We start from the raw sequence: 18,058 nt of genomic DNA on the forward strand, positions 1-18,058 counted from the left end.
TTATATTTTCGTTCCAGTTATAAATATGTCTGAGCAAAGAAAACTGTCTCTAGGCAATAATAGCTAACTTGCTGTTGTGCACTTAGGTTGTCTCTCAAGTCAAAAATTGATTGTGAAACTGTGCAGTTCATCATAAGTGAATCTATCTTTGAGTAACTTAGCTTTGACTAAAAAAGTAATCATGGTAGCAGAAAAATGTTGTTCTTTTGTTCTGCAACCTATGTGTTTATATAGTTTGAGCATAAATCCTACGGTGATCAAAGTTGGAAAGATTAATTTCTGACCAGGAGATGAAAGATTCTTTTCTCTAAAATAGCATGATTTTTAGTCAATTTGTGACCTTTGGGGGCAAAGTCAGGAGTTTTTTGTGCAGCCACTATTTTAACAGTCAATAATCTGACTAGGGTAAGAGTTTTGTATTAATTATATTTCAGTGAGTGAAAACCTATTAAAGTCACTCTTACATACTCGGTTCTAACTGATTTGCTTTTCCACTGTACGTGACAGATCTGACCTCACAATAACTTGGACACTTCATTTTCATAATCAGAAGGCTGCAAACAATTAATTTTTTTCCAAATTATTTGGTTTAATATAACAATTATTGGATAAAATTCTATGGAAACTACAAGAATTATGGGACACAAAGTCCCTTGGCAGGTAGGTATGGCTGGATTGTCTACAAACTACTATAAAAAATAAAATCCTTTCAAACATCCTTAACACTGCTTTTATATGAACTATATAAAATACGCAGTGCATATGATTGTGTAGCTGTTGCAGTTAGTTGTCCTAACAGACAGATGTGCTGTCATTCAAAATTCATACCAATAAATCCTGTAAAATATTTAAAACATTAAAATATTTTTATTGTGCTACATAAATCATAGATCTTGCATGCTGTTATGAATATTCTAAAATGATGATGTTTTCCATTTTATTTTTTTTAATTTTGGAAATAAGAAATAAAAACTCTAAGTTAAATGTTAATAATAATGATTGCATGTGAGCAATTGAAGATGGAATAAAACCAGAATGTTTAGGTATTATCATGAGAAAAGGGAGGGAGTAGTAGTCTTTTTAGTTGCTATATTGTATAAAAATAATTGGTTAATTATCATAATTACATTCTTGTTCATGATATCAAGGTCAAATGAAATAATAGTAACAATGGAGGGATGTCATTTTACCGATTCTGGCAGATATTAATTGAGGAAATAAGAGTTTGCTGGTACAGAAAAGAGACAGGTGAATATCGAACCCAGAGGACCTTCCTCGTATTTCATATTCCTTACCGTCTGTGTTGGCAATTCCAAATTCAGCCATGGACTGGGAAAGGATGGAAGGTTGCATCTCCTTTTGCATTTCCATTTCACTTCTTAAAAAATGCTGTTTTCAAGATAATATCCCAGTGGAATGTATATATTTTTAATTGTAATTTCAAAGTTTAGCTTTTTTAACACAGAAACATTATATTCTGAGTTCAAATTCACGTAAATATTTACATTTTGGAACGCTGAACTCTGCTTTATTTATTCGGGTTCTAACAAATTTTCCTTGGTCACTAATGAAAGTGATTAATGGTTTCAGCAAATGAGTGTTGGCTGTTCCTTTCCCGTACCCCAGAAATCTTTAATAATAAGAGGAACCATTTACTTTGACCGGTTCAGTGGTAAAAGAAGAAATAGTCTGAAAGTCTTATGCCAGTAGAACATGGAGAGTATAAAATGAGCTTAACGTTGGTTCTAAACCCAATAGACAATTAACTGGACAGTATTAATGAATGTTCAAAGGCATTTTGATTAGTCCATACTATCAGCTCAACTTACTAATAGAGAAGACACAGTGATAAAGGTGTTAAAAGAATTCTGTTGAATAAGCAGTGTTGTTATTTTGCCCAATCCCTGGCAATGTAACAGCATATGAAGTATAAAGCCAAAATTATCAGCTGAATAAACGCTAGAATGTTTTGTTTGTTTTTTATGCAAAACTGTTGTTGTGGTAGGTAGAAAATATTTCTTCCTAAGTCCTCCAACAACTCATTTTGCTTTATCTAATGAGATTTTGTGTATGTTAAGTAAAAGTTCTTGGATATAGGTTTGAACATGACAGTAAGGTTACATAATTGAGCATTCAGAGTGTGTGTCTTAAATTACAAAAGCAATGAATTTTTCCTGAGCCTAATTGACTGATCTGATTTAGCTAAAACTTTGTAAAAATGTCATCTTGATGGACATACGGAGCTTGAAAGCATCATCTGAACATTTGGCAAATGTAAATGTGAGTTTAAAAAAATCTCAGAGTGGAAACAGTTTTTGGTTAACGAGATAAAGTTCTGAATCATTCACTGATACATCTGCCCTCAGCTGATCTCTTGCAATGAAGGGAGAGCAATGAGAGAGGGCTGGGGGGCACTGGCTGCCTCGGGTGTCTTCCACTGCTCCCAGCTCTGACCAACACTGGCTCTTAGAAATTTTTGGCTGTTAGAACTAAGGCCATAACAGTGTGACTAAACGCTGCAGTCTTAGCCCTTAAAAGATGAAGCAGTCTTTGCTGAAGGTGATCTTTTTTCCGAAAATGAATTGGGCGTGTTTTGTAGCGATTGTAACACATACAGTGTTCCTATGATATGAAAGATTTCATTTTTTCATTGTGTTGCAGAGCACAATGTCTTAAATAGAGTATGAACAGTACCAGATTTATGAAACTGTTTGAATGTGGTTATGCTAAAGATTTGGTCTTTGGTGCTGTGAGGGGGGTTTTGTTTGTTTTTATCCTGTGAGTGGGTGGTGGTGTGTAAATGAAAGGAAAATAAATTTTTTCTCAGACCACCCAAAGAAAAGTTTAAAAATGACTGAAATAGCTGGACATTTCTGTTAATACATGTGTGTCAGTGCTTGGTTAAAATTACGTCACTTAAGCAGATTTACATTTTGAACTGTCAAAAAGGAAACATTTGGGTTCCAGCTGGTAGTTAACCCCTACCCCCTCCTCCCCAGCCTCGGCTCCTCTGGCAGGGTATGTATTCTAGAGGGAGGACCTAATCTGTCTTTTATCCTCCCTAATTACCCCTATAATTGAATGTATATGTCTATACCCATCGCAATGGTTGTGGCTCCATCTTCCACTTCAGGAAGATGGCATTACTGAGTCACATCTGCCACAGCTAGCATTAGAATTTCAAGTTTAGGGTGAAAATGGGATTTTACGTAAAGTTTGTAGGATTTCTGGGAAAGGAGAAGAAAGGGCATCTTGGGGTTTTATTGTCGTAGTCCTTTATTTTGCTTTTGCCTTTTTTATTTTTATTTTTTTTTTTTTCCAGTTTTCCTTATTTATCCCCTGTGAGCCTGTGGCAGTTGGTGTTGCCCTTGCACAGATTTGAGTGGCATGACTTTTGGCAACAGGCTGCATCAATTCTCACTGCAGATAGCTGTTTGTTAGCTGCCAGCAGCTAACCCTGCTCTCCAGCTTCTCGGTGAAGAAGAGTATCTTGTATCCACCCGTTAAGCAGTGTAATCTGTTACTGGCCTTCTCCCATCAGTCCTGTGCCTTCACCCTGCTGACTTTTATTCCTGCTTTACCCCTGCCTGTCAGGCACCCTGCGACCTGGGAGCCCTCCCAGCTTCCTACGCATCACATTATTTTTCAGTAGCTGGGAGGAAGAATTATATCGTGATCCATGGACATATCTAGGAGACTCATTTAATGGATGGCCAGGCTGTCAAATATTTGAAGGTGATGTAGGAGGAATGTTTCTTGCCAGTTTGAATTAAGTATCAGAAAGCTGGGATTTGCAGTAAGTGTTGAGATTCTCAGCTTGCCTGGGCGACAGCTGCCTGCCTGCAAGAGCTCTGGAACCAGAAATTAAACTGTGGCATGGCTGTGCTTGTAAAAATGTCAATATTTGCCTGCTGTGTTGATGACAATTTTTAGTTCTTCTTGTAAAATGTTCCCTAATTAACCACTGGCAGGTGTCTCTTCATGGGAATTAAATGTTTAATTTTTCAGAAAGAAAGGAAGAAATATTTCTCAGCCAACTGGGAGGAGTTGGCAGCTGTGCCCAAACTCTTTGATATTGCGAAATCGGTTATTGAACTGAAATGGAAAGTCAGATTAAGGCTTATAAAAGTTGCATGATAATTTTGTTTCCTTCTTATTGGTGTGACTTGTATGTGATACGCAGCTCTGCTGAATCTTTACTCTGTATTTTATGTGGGTGTGTGTAAATCTGCTGCTTGAACTGAGTCACATTTCCTTTGTCCTCGCAATCCTTCATGAGTGATGCAATTAAACAGCTCATGAAAAGCAGTATACTGGTAAAAGTTGTTTTAGGACAGCGTTTAAACAGTTAAAAGAGTTTATCTTAGGCCTATACTGTGGCGATGAAAAAAACTCACACAGAAAACTGTAAGTATTATTAAAGGTGTACAGCTACTGTAATATGTGTGCTAATTGTATGCTATTCTTACACCCCTTAAGAACTTTTTCCCTATATACACACCTACTTTGGGTAAGAGGGGAATTTTTAGGATGTTAAGTGCTGTCAAATGTGAGTTAATACCTGAATTTTGGTGCCAAAACAGGTATAGACCATTAGTCCATGCTGCGATACGTTTCTGATTCTTCTAAAATAGTGATTTTTCTATTTTTAGATTGGTGCCTTATCTTTGCTCCAAAGTGAAAAATAGAGGTGGTTGGAAAAGATCTCAGTTGGAATAATTTTCACTAAAAGGAGGAAAGTCTTAATGGGGATGGCAGAAAGCCTGCTATAGGGTCGTTCCTGCCAGATACAAGAAAGTATTATAGTGAGATTTTTCATGGACAATACATTTACATAAATAGGACGTTGTTAAAACAGCTACAAAAATAGGACTTCAGGAATCAAGGGAACGGGCAAAATCAAAACTGGTGCTTTGCTTCCTTCATCTGTATATGCAAGATCTCAGTCTTCTAGTGCATGATAGCCTGTCCCAAAGGGGAAGGAGCTTCCACACCTGGCACTACTGACGCAGCAACCAGCAATGTGGAATTGCCTTTACAGTAATAATACCTCTTAATGAATAAATTGGTACTTCTCATTACTCTGTTTCTTACTCTTTATTGTACACATACCATGTAGAGAACATGCTGACGTAATAAGTAACAATTATTTTTCCAGTCTTTGATGGAGGTATTGTAAACTATCCAGGCTGGCTGAAAAATAGAGAGTCTTGAAACTCGGAAGTTGTTTCTAAGAATGTGTGATGACTTGCAGACTTCTTAATTCATTAATTGAAATCTTCATCTTTGTTTTCTCAGAAATGTGTCTGGATTAGTTAATGATGTACGACACAGTAAAATAAATTTGTAACTTATTTCCTATGTAAAAAGTTTAGACCAAGAGTGATTTCTGATTCATTACATTTGCACCACTTTCTATGTTTTGAATAACATTTTCGGATACAAAGTGACTCCTCAGAAATACTGTAAAATGAGAAAACTTAAGGGCAAGTTGTGCCATTAGTGAGTGATGATACTTCTATCTGGCAGTTCAGTCAGCTTGAATAATACAAGGTTTATGTGATTTATTACCTTACAATGCTGAAATAGTATCTACTAATACAAATGTTTCCATTAAAAAAGAAAGGGAACTTATTAAATGGAAAAGATAATGTTTTATTAATTTTTCTTCCTGGTTTTATATTCTTGTGCCCTGCAGCTCTAGTGCAGGTGTTCTAAGTGCAAATGCAAATACCAACTTGCTTAATGGGGTAATGAAAGACAGTGGAGGAAAGTTATGTAACGGATACTTACTAAGTGTAAAACATATTCAAGCCATAACAAATGATATATTAAACTGTGGAATTGTCTCCTGAGGATAGAAAGGCATTGCATACCACTTCTTGAATAGTTCTTTTTCTAAAATTGGATGTGGAAAAAAAAAAGGCCCTTCCCTAGTTCTGCAGATTCTGAATTCTTTTTGTTCATTTTACTTGAGTAGGATAATTTAACATTTTCCCCCATTATTAACCCAGCTTCCCTATACAGTTAAAAAACAATGTATTGAATTCCTGGCTAGCAGCTGCATTATCAGGAAAACCATTATGGAAAAACAGTTTTCAGGAAAATTGCTTTGTCTTCAGATTATGTCCAGCTCTGTACAGCTTTGTGTGGAGCATTGAGGACAGTAATTGAGGACAGAATCCAAGGACATAGTGCATTGTATAGTTTAGCGGGAGAAACAAAAACTGCATGTTTAACACGTTCAGAAATCTGTGATTAGGTAATTAAAGATTTTTGTTTTCAAAACTACAAGCTTTTGAAACTGGACTTTATTTGTCTTTTTAAAACTAATATGCAATATTCTAGGACAGCTTCCGATACACTAGGCTTCTCAAATCTTTCCAGTGGTGTAATATCTGGGCTACTTGCTAGAATTGTTTTCATTTAGTAACATACTGTAAAATTCAAGTGTAATTAGCAGTATAACCATAGTGATAAGGTTATAAATATATATAATTCAATGCACATTTGAAAGGAGATTTCTTTACATTTAAGCTGGCTTTGCTTTTAAGAGAAATGTATATGGGACAACCTCATGCATGTTTTAAATGAATTAGATAAAGGTTTGGAGCAAATGTACAGTAGTTTAAACTTTGTGTAAAATTTTCTTTTAGGGATGAAGTGGTAGACTGTGGTACCAGAAGTTTTGGAAGGTGTGCTCTGATGGCATATGGCACTTTGTCTTTTGGCAGCTCATACCAGATCATTTTAGGTAGGATCCAGCTTGTTTCAGTCCTGAACTACCAACGCTAGTGTCACTCACAGTCTCTCTCCTCCTTCCAATCCTTGATCCTACCTCTTTTCGAAGATTTTCTTTTCTGATTCCTTACATAGCATTCTAATCTACAAATTTATTTCCATTCCCTGCCATCATGTGCCCTTATGGAGGCAGCATTGTGAACACAGGGTGGCTGCTCCAAGTCCACCTCACAGTGAGAAAACTAATTGCCAGCAAGGTCTGTGCTTGGCTGTTGTAGCGATACTTCTCGTGTTGGCAGGATTGCACCTGCGTAATTAGTCTCACACGCAAGGTGGAGTGTAATTGGTGTAATGAAATCTTTGATCAGTGCTCTCCAATTGCTGTCTCTGCTGGGAATTGCATGACTTGTGATTCTTAAACCTTTATTATAATTCTAAGTGTTCTTTTCTTGTTTTGAGTAGGTCAAGAGGTATCTCTCTGGTGCCAGACAATCTCTACTTGCTAAATTTCAAACTATTCTAGCTTGAAAGAATATCATGACAGTCCTTCTTAGGGACTTCATTGTCAGTTGTTTATTTTTTAAGTTGTGGGTGTTGTGGTGGGTTTTTTTTTGTGTGTTTGCTTTTTTTTATCTAACTTCTTGTTATTCACCACTCCATAAAAAGAATCCAGGCAAAACAAACCCAAAATTGTTACCTCAAGCACCACCCTGAGGAATATCTTTGGTTGTAGAATAGCTAGATTAAATTAGTAACAATCAACTAAAATATGGTCTTTCAATGGAAATTGTTAATGTCAAGCACAGGCATTACTCCCATGAACTATATGTTTAAGGCTAAAATTTTAATTGCAAAGCCTTCTATATACATTACAGAAACATTCCAAAAGCCATCCTTTTATTTTTATGGAATCTCTAATCATTTTATCTTATTACTGTAGGAAAAATAGGGTTGTGGTTTTCTCTTTCTTTTGGAGAGTGGGGTTGGTGGGAGGGTGCAAACAGTTGTTAGGTTTTTTTCAGCACTGATGCACTTCTCACTCCGTTATGTTTCATGTGCATTTCTTCCCTATCTCATGGGAAATTTTATGTTGTTTTTGTCTGTTCTCCTTCATGAACACAGAAGGTATGTCTTCATTTCTTTAAAAAAAAAGTCTTTCATAGATCTTTTATTTTGGAAGTATTTCTTGCTTACCTAAGCTTATTTATTGAACTGATTCCTCCGTTACAACATAGCTCAGATGTTAAATGAATATTTATTGATGTGGTTCACTGTCCCCACTTGACAATTTTGCTAGGTTTACTTGTTTACTTATTTTCTTCTGCATTTATCTTCTGGAGTTTGGCTCAAGGGTTCTTCACGAGTGGAACTGCACTTGTTTTGAAAATCTGTTATAAAAATATTATTTCTGATGTATAAAATCTCATCTTCTAGAAGACTGCAAGGTACCTCCAGTCTAACAGTCGTGATTCACAAAGAAATGTGTGCTATTGTTAATCCAGAGTAATGAACTGCAGGTACATCTCCTCTGGTATTATTTCAGCTGGACACACTTCTTAAAACTATGTCACACTGATTATATTAAAGTTATATCGTATTGCATGCATGTCCAAAATCTGGTTGGTACATATACTTTTGTTTAATGTATAGATATTTAATGAATACTTAATTGTGACCATTTTTAGTCATGTATAGTATTAAATACTGTAGTTGAAATGTTCCAACAGTGGATTTTTTTTCTCCTGTCCTTTTTTCATTACTGATGTTTTACCCTTAGGCCTTTGCAGAGCTGAGTTGCTGTTTGACAGCGTGGAGGCAGGGGTTACTGTGTACCTGGAGCTAGCACTTGTCCTGGGCTGCGGCAAGGCGCGCGCTTGCCCTGCAGTCCATGGGTGCTGCTCACGACACTGCCGTGTATTGAGCACTGGTGGGTCCTAGCAACACCTGCCTCTACGCTGGCTGGTTCTTTGTAGTACGCTCTTCCTAAGACCCTTCTGAATCCTACTGTAAAAAAAATTACACAAGAATATTGTCAGTTTGAGTCTACCTTATTGAAGACTTTGAGGTTTGAGTTTTTTAATGCTTTTTGTGTTTCTACCTCATCTCTGAAATCTACGTGCTTCTCCGCAGGATTGACTGCTCACACTCCAAAACCTAAAGCAATTTCAACTCTATCAGTCTTCACATTAACTCAGAATATGATGTCTTTTTCTTTTTTTTCCCCCCACAAAGCTGAAGTATCTTCAATGTTTTTAATGTATCCCCTCACCATCACAGCTGAACACATATGAAAAAGCCAAAAGTTGTACAGGATAACAGTTGAATGCTTATACTACTACTAATAAAGAGAAACAATAAGTTTTTGCTTGATAGGGCATATTTTTCCATTAAAGTATATTGACTGACACTTCCTGTGTACCTCATCTTTAATTCTTTATTTTAAATATGTCGTGTATACCCTCTAAAGTATTTTAAGGTTAGCTGATAAAGATGAGTATAGCAAACAGCCAGACTTTGATAAGACACTTGATGAAGTCCCTGGTGAAACTCTAAATAGAAGTTTAGATTCCCACATTAGCAATAAAAATATGAAGATAAATCCCTCAGCTGGATTAAAAATCTGTTAATGGTCACACTACAAGAAGAAATAACTGGGATCATTATTGAATTGTGTTGTTTCTGTTGAAACACACCTGCTTTAGGAAACACTGATATTTTATATTTTACGTAGTAGCCTGTCTTTAAGTTTCAAAATCAGTGCCCATGAAACTTGCAGTTGATAACTTGTTTCTTAAGAGTCACAGAACAGAGTAGTCCCGGGAATAATCTGGACCGGTTGGTAATATGGATTTATGCAGGCAAAGAATGACTCGGTTGAACCACAGTCAAAATGATGCGTCTAGAAGCAAGAAGTGCAGGTCATGTTTCCAGAAAGATCCTTGACTGGGGAAAGCACCGACACTAGAGAGGACTTAGGGAGTCAGAGCAGACAAAGAAACTCCTTTTGGGCTTGCAGTTTGACAGAAGTTAGTTCAGTCTCTGCCTGTGAAATAGTGCAGGAAAGACTAAAAGTCAGCATTTAGTAGAAAGGCTAAAAGACTTGTTCTTTAATCTGTGAAATCAATACTGGAAGACTTCTTAGTGATTGATGTCGATAATTTAAAAGGGTGCAGAAGAGAAGGAGAAAGTGTAGAAAAATGTCACATAAATATTGCTTGAGGAAACTTTGCAAAAACCCCTGTTTATTTCATCGACAACAATCTTAAATATTACTAGGTGTAAGATGCATAAATCCCTTCAGAGGGGGAATAAATATTGGGTGCTAAAAATATTCTGTTAAAGTAGATTCATTTCTGAAAAATACACATTAAAGAATGGCTCACATGTAGTGATTTGGAAATATTTGGGGGAGTTTAAGGTTTGGTAATAACCCAGCAAAATCTTCTGGCCCTGTGAACCCTAGAAACCTGTGAAACTCTAGGGAAACTGATATTTTGCATATAGTCAGAGATGCTGTGTGAGGAGTACAAATATCCCATTATAGTCCACCTCTGTTGTGGTGGACACAGATGAGCAAGGTTGAGATTCCATAATGCTGGCATCTCTTCATTTTGAGGTGTTTGATTTTTTTTGTTACTTAAATAATGATTATTTCAATATTATTATTGTCTTTTGAAATAGGTTTGGTTTTTTTTTTTTAATTTGGGGCAGGGGGAGGAGTGTTGTATAAAAGTTATAGGCCAGTTTTTGGTGGTTAAGACAGGTCCATCACTGACAAATATCTTGCGGTACCCACTTAGGCTATGGTCATCAGGGAGAACCTGAGGTATGGTGATAGACACTTCAATTAACGTAGTAAAAGTCACTGCCTTGCCGGATGCTAATATACACGTATGTAGCCAAGCCCCCAGCTCTCGAATCTGAGTTCCAGCCTGGCTTTGGAGTGGGTTTGCTTGGTTGTGGCATCTGTGTTTGTCAGGCTTCAGGGCTGCTGCATCAGAGCATCCTGGAATGGGGATGGGGGAGCCTGGACCTATTTTCAGTTTATTTGTTTCAGCCCATAGTTGAAGATAGCTGCATGACTACTGGTAGAGGGCTAGATAGCAAGCGAGCTGTTTCAGCAGCATTTTAGTTATTAGCAGGTTGTAGAGGCTATTCGCTTCTTTGCCTACCCAAATCTCTACATTTGTGCATCATACTGGAAGCATAGAAAAGGTTCAAGATGACCTGTGTTGGAAACTACTACATGTTTAGGTTCCTAGTTTTGTAAATGTTTCCCAGTCCAGAGAAATGATTGGCTGGACGGGAAGCATGTGAGAAGCCTAAGAACAGGGAATAGACTGGTTTATGAATGGAAGTGTTAAAGAACTTTAATTGCCATATAAATAAATTTCAAATTTTTTGTTGTTGTTGTTGCAGAAGGAAGGAACATACTCCAAATCTGGAAGCCAGAGAACATGGGCTTAATCTAATATAGGTATCTGTAGCTGAGTAGGTAACATGGCACCTCTTCTATATTCAGAGTGTTCTGATATTTTAGGGCAGGATTCATCTGACTGGTTTTAGATATACACTTCCAGGCAAGATAAATTGTATCTTATTGGCTAGATCTTTATTGACTATAATGAACTATAGCTGAAACGTAGATAACAGCAATGGACACTGATGAATCCTATTCAAGATATGTACTAGAGAACTCCCACAGGCAGTGCGATATTGCACATTTCCATCAAAATGCATGTACTTTCTGAAACAGTTGTGACAAAATTATATCCATTCTTCCCAGCACAGCAATAGGAAAGTTCAAGCACTTGATTAATGGAGAAAAAAACATCAAATGCATTGTATGGTTAACTGATTTATGCTGAAAAGTGCTGTTTATCTTTGAACTCTCGGATTGCAGGTCAGACTGGATTGTGTAACTTCTTTGTTTCAGAACATTCTGTGCAGATGTGATTGAACAGATACGTGTGAGAAAGATTTCTTTCAGACAAAAACCAATCAGAGTTCTCCAGCTGTTGTCTGTCCTGGTTACAACGAATACAGGCTTGGGAAATGACCCCAGCCCTCATAAATTGCACTAACCTTTAGCTGGTATTTTGGAGCGAGGGGAGAAAAGTTCTGATGAGTGGTTCTGACCCATTTCCCTCAACTTTCTCCTCTCAAGAATGCCAGGTACTTTACTCAAGTTTGCTTTTTGTATTTGTTCATGTACCTTTCTACATGAAAGGTTGTTGAGGCTTATTTATGTACTTCAGAGAAATAATTTTACAGGAAGTATGACTATTTTTAAGTGATTGCCAACATAAGCAGAGTAAATGAGGCATTGTTCTTTTCACTTTTGTTGTTAAAGTTGCTCGATAAACTAGTTAACTTCTGAAAGCACTTTTTTGTTTCCTTTTTCGTTTTAACATAACTTGGGTATTGACATTTGGTGAATTTATATTTTTTAATGAAAATATTGAGATCTTTTGTATGGCTTGAAGTGTTAATGCCATGTATATGCAATAGAGCTCTGGTGACTTAGTGAAAATAAGTGATGAGATGCTGGTACCTGCCAGAAGCACTGTGTTTTTACACGAACTGGGAAGTAGAATTCTGTATCTTTTAAAACTTGCAGTCAACAAACTTTTTTGAACTTAAGAGAAATTGTAAAAATGCATGGAGGAAAGTCTTACAATGGCCCTCTCATTTTGTCTTGGAACAAGGAAAGGATTTTTTTTCTTATTTGTAGTCATATTGAAGTATTGAAGTGTCTGTGTCCTTTCTAATTTTGTGGAGTATGTAATTGTTGATAAAGTTCAAAATGTAGGACTGAAGCAGTTGAGAGAATATTCATTCATTTAAAGTACAAGACATAACATTGATGGACTGGTTAGGGGTGTGAATGTTTGTCTTAATGCGTGATAATTCCACCCGTGGAGAGTCCTTTTTAATATCTTCTGGGCACTGGTAACTGTAAAATGTCCATGCCAGGCAGCGAAACAGAGAACTTTAAAATTCAAGGATAACAATTTCTGTTGTTTTCTACTCTTTTGCTAAATAGACTAAAAGAATGTAAACCCCAAGTGATCAGGCATGAATTGAATCAGTTGGGTTACCTCCGTGTCTTTGAAGTACTCATTTTAACACCCTGAGCTACTTTGTTGTTGTGTGAGATGTAATAATTGATTTAATGTTTTAGATATGTTTTTAGTGTTATGTCAGAGAGTAAAGGAAACTTCTTCAGTGCTGCGTCATAGTATGTATTTTAAATAGTGTCTCCTGATCCGTGGAAAGTCCATGGAAATTCTGTTTTGAAAACTAACTAGCATTGATAGCACTTCTTGTTACCGAATCAGCTCATGTTTGTAGTCAGAACAGTAATGGGAGGGGAAAAAAAAAAAAGTATCTTTTTTGGAAATTAAAGTGCTCAAATGCTGTAGTATAATGTGGTTTCTTAGTTATTCTGGTCCCAGTTTTATACAGTTTCTGTTGGAGTTTGCAAAGCCAAACGCTTATTCCAGACTTTGCAAGAGTGCTGAGTTCCTGAAACTTTGCTCGCTGTAAATACTGGAAATGCACGTATATGCACATAACGTGATTTGGGACTAGATTTGCATGCCTGAATGTTGCACCATTGGATCTATTTAATCTCCCATTACAAATGAATAGCCGTCCTGCCATTAAAAGGAACATGTCATGTCATGTACTTTGGCAAGAATTTCCATCCTATCTGCAGCGGGAAGTTTGAAGGGAGCGAAGCATTTGGTAGTGCAACCAGAGCTGCCCAGTGCTTTGTGCTTCCTGGGACACGGCTGCACCTGGTAGCTCCGAGACACCCAGCTGAGATGGCCTATGTTCAGCTGAGCTGAGGGAATGGCCTACAGCTGCGTTCTCTCACTGCTGGGAATATTCTGTCTTGCTGTAGAGATCTGCTCCTGGTGCAGTGCTGGCCTCAGGTGTTCACCAAAGCGTGCTGTCTGGTGGTGTCATATGCCCCGTCACCCTCAGACACTGACACATGTCCTAAAAGCCATCACAAGTAGCCCGCTTCCTCCCCGATGCCTCCCTCCGTGGCCAGGCCACCGCAGCTCCCACGGCGCCACTGCCTTTCCTCACGAATCATCATCTGAAAGTTGTGCTTTTAAACACCGTATTTATAAACACACATGTCAAGTCATTAAATATGCATAAGGTAAGTCTAAGTTTTTGGTAAATAGCTGGAATTGGTAATGAATTGAGAAAATTGGGGTGAAAGCTCAATAGAGGTGGAGAATATGTTTTTGCAAGCATTTAACTCAAAACTTTTAACTGAAAAACTCAAGGAATTGTAAACAAAAAGACTTCTGTGGAAATGTTATTGTCTAATCTGAATTAGCATCTTCATGTTGTATCTATAGCATGGTCTAAATTATTTTTGTGATCTTCATTTTTTTATTTTGCCGGTTTTTGGAATAAGGCAGCTACATACTGAAGGAGAAGCGACCAATAATTTCCAGCTTTTATCTATCTTCATACATTAGCAGTGGTTGAGAATGCCGCTTCCCAACACACTTTTTAGAAGTATCCCATTTCAGATAATGTTTCTTTTTATTGGTTCTTCAGTGATTAGCCTTGGCTTCTGTATCTGCCCACTAGCCTCTCTGAGAAGCTTACATATAGCAAACATGCATTTATATATAATTTTCAGGGGAATAATCAGGAAACTTAAATAAATAAATAAATCCCCTCACAATACAACGTGGATTAAAAAAAGCCTTTAACTATAGGGAAAGCTATTGTACAAAATTAGTCTGTAATTAATCTCAGATGTCTCTTGTACAGCTAAATTTTTTTTTTTTTTGGTCTTGAAGTCTACTGTATGCATATAAACATATATATATTTTTAATTTAAGCATTGAGTTATCTTATTTTTGCTTCCTTTGATAATACTTAGCGGCAGCTTCTTATTGTAGTTCACACATTAGCTTCATCCTTTTTTTCTGTTTTCCTGCATGAAACAAGATCATGTGCACAGTATGATAACTGGATCTTGATGAGAAGCATGTCCGTGGATGCTAACAGTGAAATGAAATCTTTCTCATTTTCAGTATATAGTTTACTTGGACTATAAATTAATTAAAGCACTATCTAATTCTGTGGGACTTCTGGTTTTTAGATGACAAATCCATCTCAGTATCTTTTTTATTTGTATTCTGTGTACAGTTATTGCACGACTTGGTGCCCATCTCTATTTTTTCTGTGACAGAATCATAGAAGCCAGAACTACAAACACACGTTCCATCACTAGCAAGAAATATCTTTATGGAGTTTGATTTCTTTTTCAGTGTTTTTTCCCCAGTAGCTCTTATAATAAATTCTCTGATAATATGCTCTTTTTTTACTTTTTATCGGTAATTTGAAGTGTCAGTCTGTCTTTCAGGATTGGGACACATGTTCCATTAACTTTCACGCCTCCCTAGCAGTCTTGATAATGGAATTGTAGATATTGAAGTAACGAGAGATAAGTGTGAGAACTTTCCAAGAATATCTTGTGCTAACATAATGCCGTACTTGAACAGTCTTATATTTTTCTGACACTGTAAACTAAAAAAAAAAAGTCTTGATAGAATGATGGATTTATATGATTCCATTCTAATTTACATATGCTCTCATGTATTAATGGAACTGTTTATAGGTTATAGAGGTAAGTCGTAACTTAAAGTTACAATATTACTACTTCTAATTCTAAGGAGTTAATAAGAGTTGTAAGCAGTCAATAGAGCCATGTTTTAGCAGTCATTTATAGCTTAGAACTCTCACACTTTATATAAGAAACACTTGCCTAAAATACCTCTAGCGACCTTGATCGGGAGATTTCACAACAGTGAATTTGGATTTATTCCCAATTCTCTGTTATTACTCTGAAAACAGTAGAAGCTATCTGCATATGAATTTCTTAAACTGTAGCCTATAGTTTCAAATTACTGAAGACTGAAAGATTACTAATATTATTTCTCTATGTGTGGTCAGCATTCTTGAGATGTTTTGTAGAATGATTAGAAATCTTGGGTTTACAAACAAGGAGTCTGTAAATTATACAGCTATCCTCAGTAAACCTAAACTACAGTGAGTGCAAAATCATGGATTCTGAGGAGCAACACTGACTGGTGCAAGCCATCTGTCTTTCCTGTGAAGTCCCAACTTTTAGCAACTACTTAGGTTCTATAGCAAGATGTAGAAAAATAATAATTACAAAAAAAGAAAAGAAAAAGCTTAAGTCTATGTTGAGAATTCAGTTATTCCTGTAGAAACCTAAAGCTAAGTTTACTGTTGGTGCACAAGTCTGTGCAAGCTTGTCCCACAGCTGTAAACACTAGTAGTCTGCACAATTCAGCAATGGAGGCTTTCTGGTCTTCAAAATTTTCATTGAAAATATATGAAAGTACTTTTCAAGCTTAAGAATTGTCATTTACTCTGTACCAAGAGAACAGTTGGTGAATGAGTGCAGCCTTGTGAAAGAGATCTCAAAGGAAAGTTTCTGGTGTTGGAAATACTTATGAGAGTAATTTATGAGTATTGTAAAGTTGTACATACCTGTTCAACAAGAGGTCACTGAAGAAGAACCTGAGCCAAATGATAGAACAATCGGTGTTATGGGAAGAAAAATCTGCAGACAGAAAACATGGCAATTGAACAAGCGGGCCAGTGCTTTGTTCTAAAAATAAATAAATGCATAAAAAAGTCAAGCTTTGGGCAACCTGTATTTTTTTGCTACGAAAAATGTTAAAAACCTGAACTTCCACAAGGCAGTTTGGACAAGCTAGCTGTTGATTTTGCAAACATAGTTTATAGCTGCTGATCATCAATGAACTACAGGTTTAAAAGTTGGTCCAAAAGTAAATCTTCTGAGAATTGGATTTCAGAAAGAAAATACCTGATGTGTATTCAGACTAATCTTGCTAATGATTGAACATTCTTTTGTTCCTCAGAGTACATTGTAATAACTCAGTAAATTTTAAAATCCTGTGATGACAAGTATGAAGTGGTCAACTAGAAATATCACCCTCTTTAGTCAAAATAACTAAGAATAACCAATACTGTGAGGTACTTACGAGATGTTCCACAAAAATAAGGTTGTTTCAACCATCGTTTTGGTCAGTTTTTCCTCATAGTCTTTTTCTTAAGATCTATTATTCTTGGTAAAAATCAGTTCTAGAGTCTTGTCAAACAGATCAACATTGAGATATGATGGTAGATCAGTTCAGTTTAGTACAAGACAGCTTTTCTCTTGTGGATTGCATGTGTTCATAGTTACTTAAGCTTGCTGGGTACTAGAGCCAATATCTAAGCAATCTACTTAAACACACCACGTTCAACTCAATTTGGAGAAAACAGGTCAAATTCTGATGTTTACTGTGACTTCTTTTAAGTAAGCATCAGACAAACTGATGCATCGGCCAAATTTGTCTTGAAAATACTGCAGGTTCATAATCTTTGCTGATGTTCGGAGAACAGCTTCAGCTTCAAGCTGATTGTAAAAGGTGAAAAATGTGTTTTATGCATTTCTCTAGTTGTGTTACATTAAATGAGGGAAGTTTTTTGCTCTGCTTTACATTAGAAAAAGTAATGTGCATATTAAGTTCTGTTGTTTATTACTCTAGGAATTTAGGTTTGCCCCTTACATGCGGAAATGACCGCACTTGTTTGGATGTGATAGGTGAATACCTATCAACTTAATTATATGCATATTTTTGTGCACTATTCTGTTTTTGTAGGGTTTTGAAAATCAGAGCCAGATGGGTTGGATTGCTGTAAGGGTAGTATAACCCTTCAGTGCTCCAATGGCATAGGTAAGGTAAAAATTTGTCCTTAGCTGGAGAGTACTGTAAAGGTATATATGTAAGTGTTGTGAAGTCCTTCTTTGTAAAGCCAGGTGCAACTACTCTATATATTCAACCCTGTGTTAGTGTAATAGCAAATGGGAAGCAGAACGTAGAAGCTAGAGCCGCCCTAGAGTAGCCCAGCCTGCACATCGGTCTGAATGATCTCGGAGGTCTTTTCTCAGTGTGGCCAGAACTGCTCTGCTTATTTACAAAGGGGCACACCTTTGTGGCTCCACTATTGAAGAAATGTACAGTCAGCTGTAATGAAAACTATTGGTCTCAGAAGTTACACGGAGTGACTGAATGCTACTCATAAAAGCACTTCATGTCAGAATATGAAAATATTGTTTGTTTGTGCTGAAAATAATTGTATTCCAGATGTTTTATGTACCTTCCAAACATTATACTTACTTTTGTGTACTGAAAATAGCTGTTTGACAACATATTTTGTAGATAAATACATAGTAAAC

General features: G+C 36.6%; 1 protein-coding gene across 1 annotated transcript in view; it reads left to right on the top strand.

Annotated features, from left to right (window-relative positions):
• The window catches only part of THSD7A (thrombospondin type 1 domain containing 7A), a 305,894-nt gene that overhangs the window by 52,559 nt on the left and 235,277 nt on the right, over positions 1-18,058 (top strand). The gene's annotated exons all lie outside the window — the stretch shown is intronic.

Source organism: Aptenodytes patagonicus, chromosome 2 (assembly GCF_965638725.1).
Source record: "Aptenodytes patagonicus chromosome 2, bAptPat1.pri.cur, whole genome shotgun sequence".
In the NCBI taxonomy this organism is placed as follows: domain Eukaryota; kingdom Metazoa; phylum Chordata; class Aves; order Sphenisciformes; family Spheniscidae; genus Aptenodytes; species Aptenodytes patagonicus.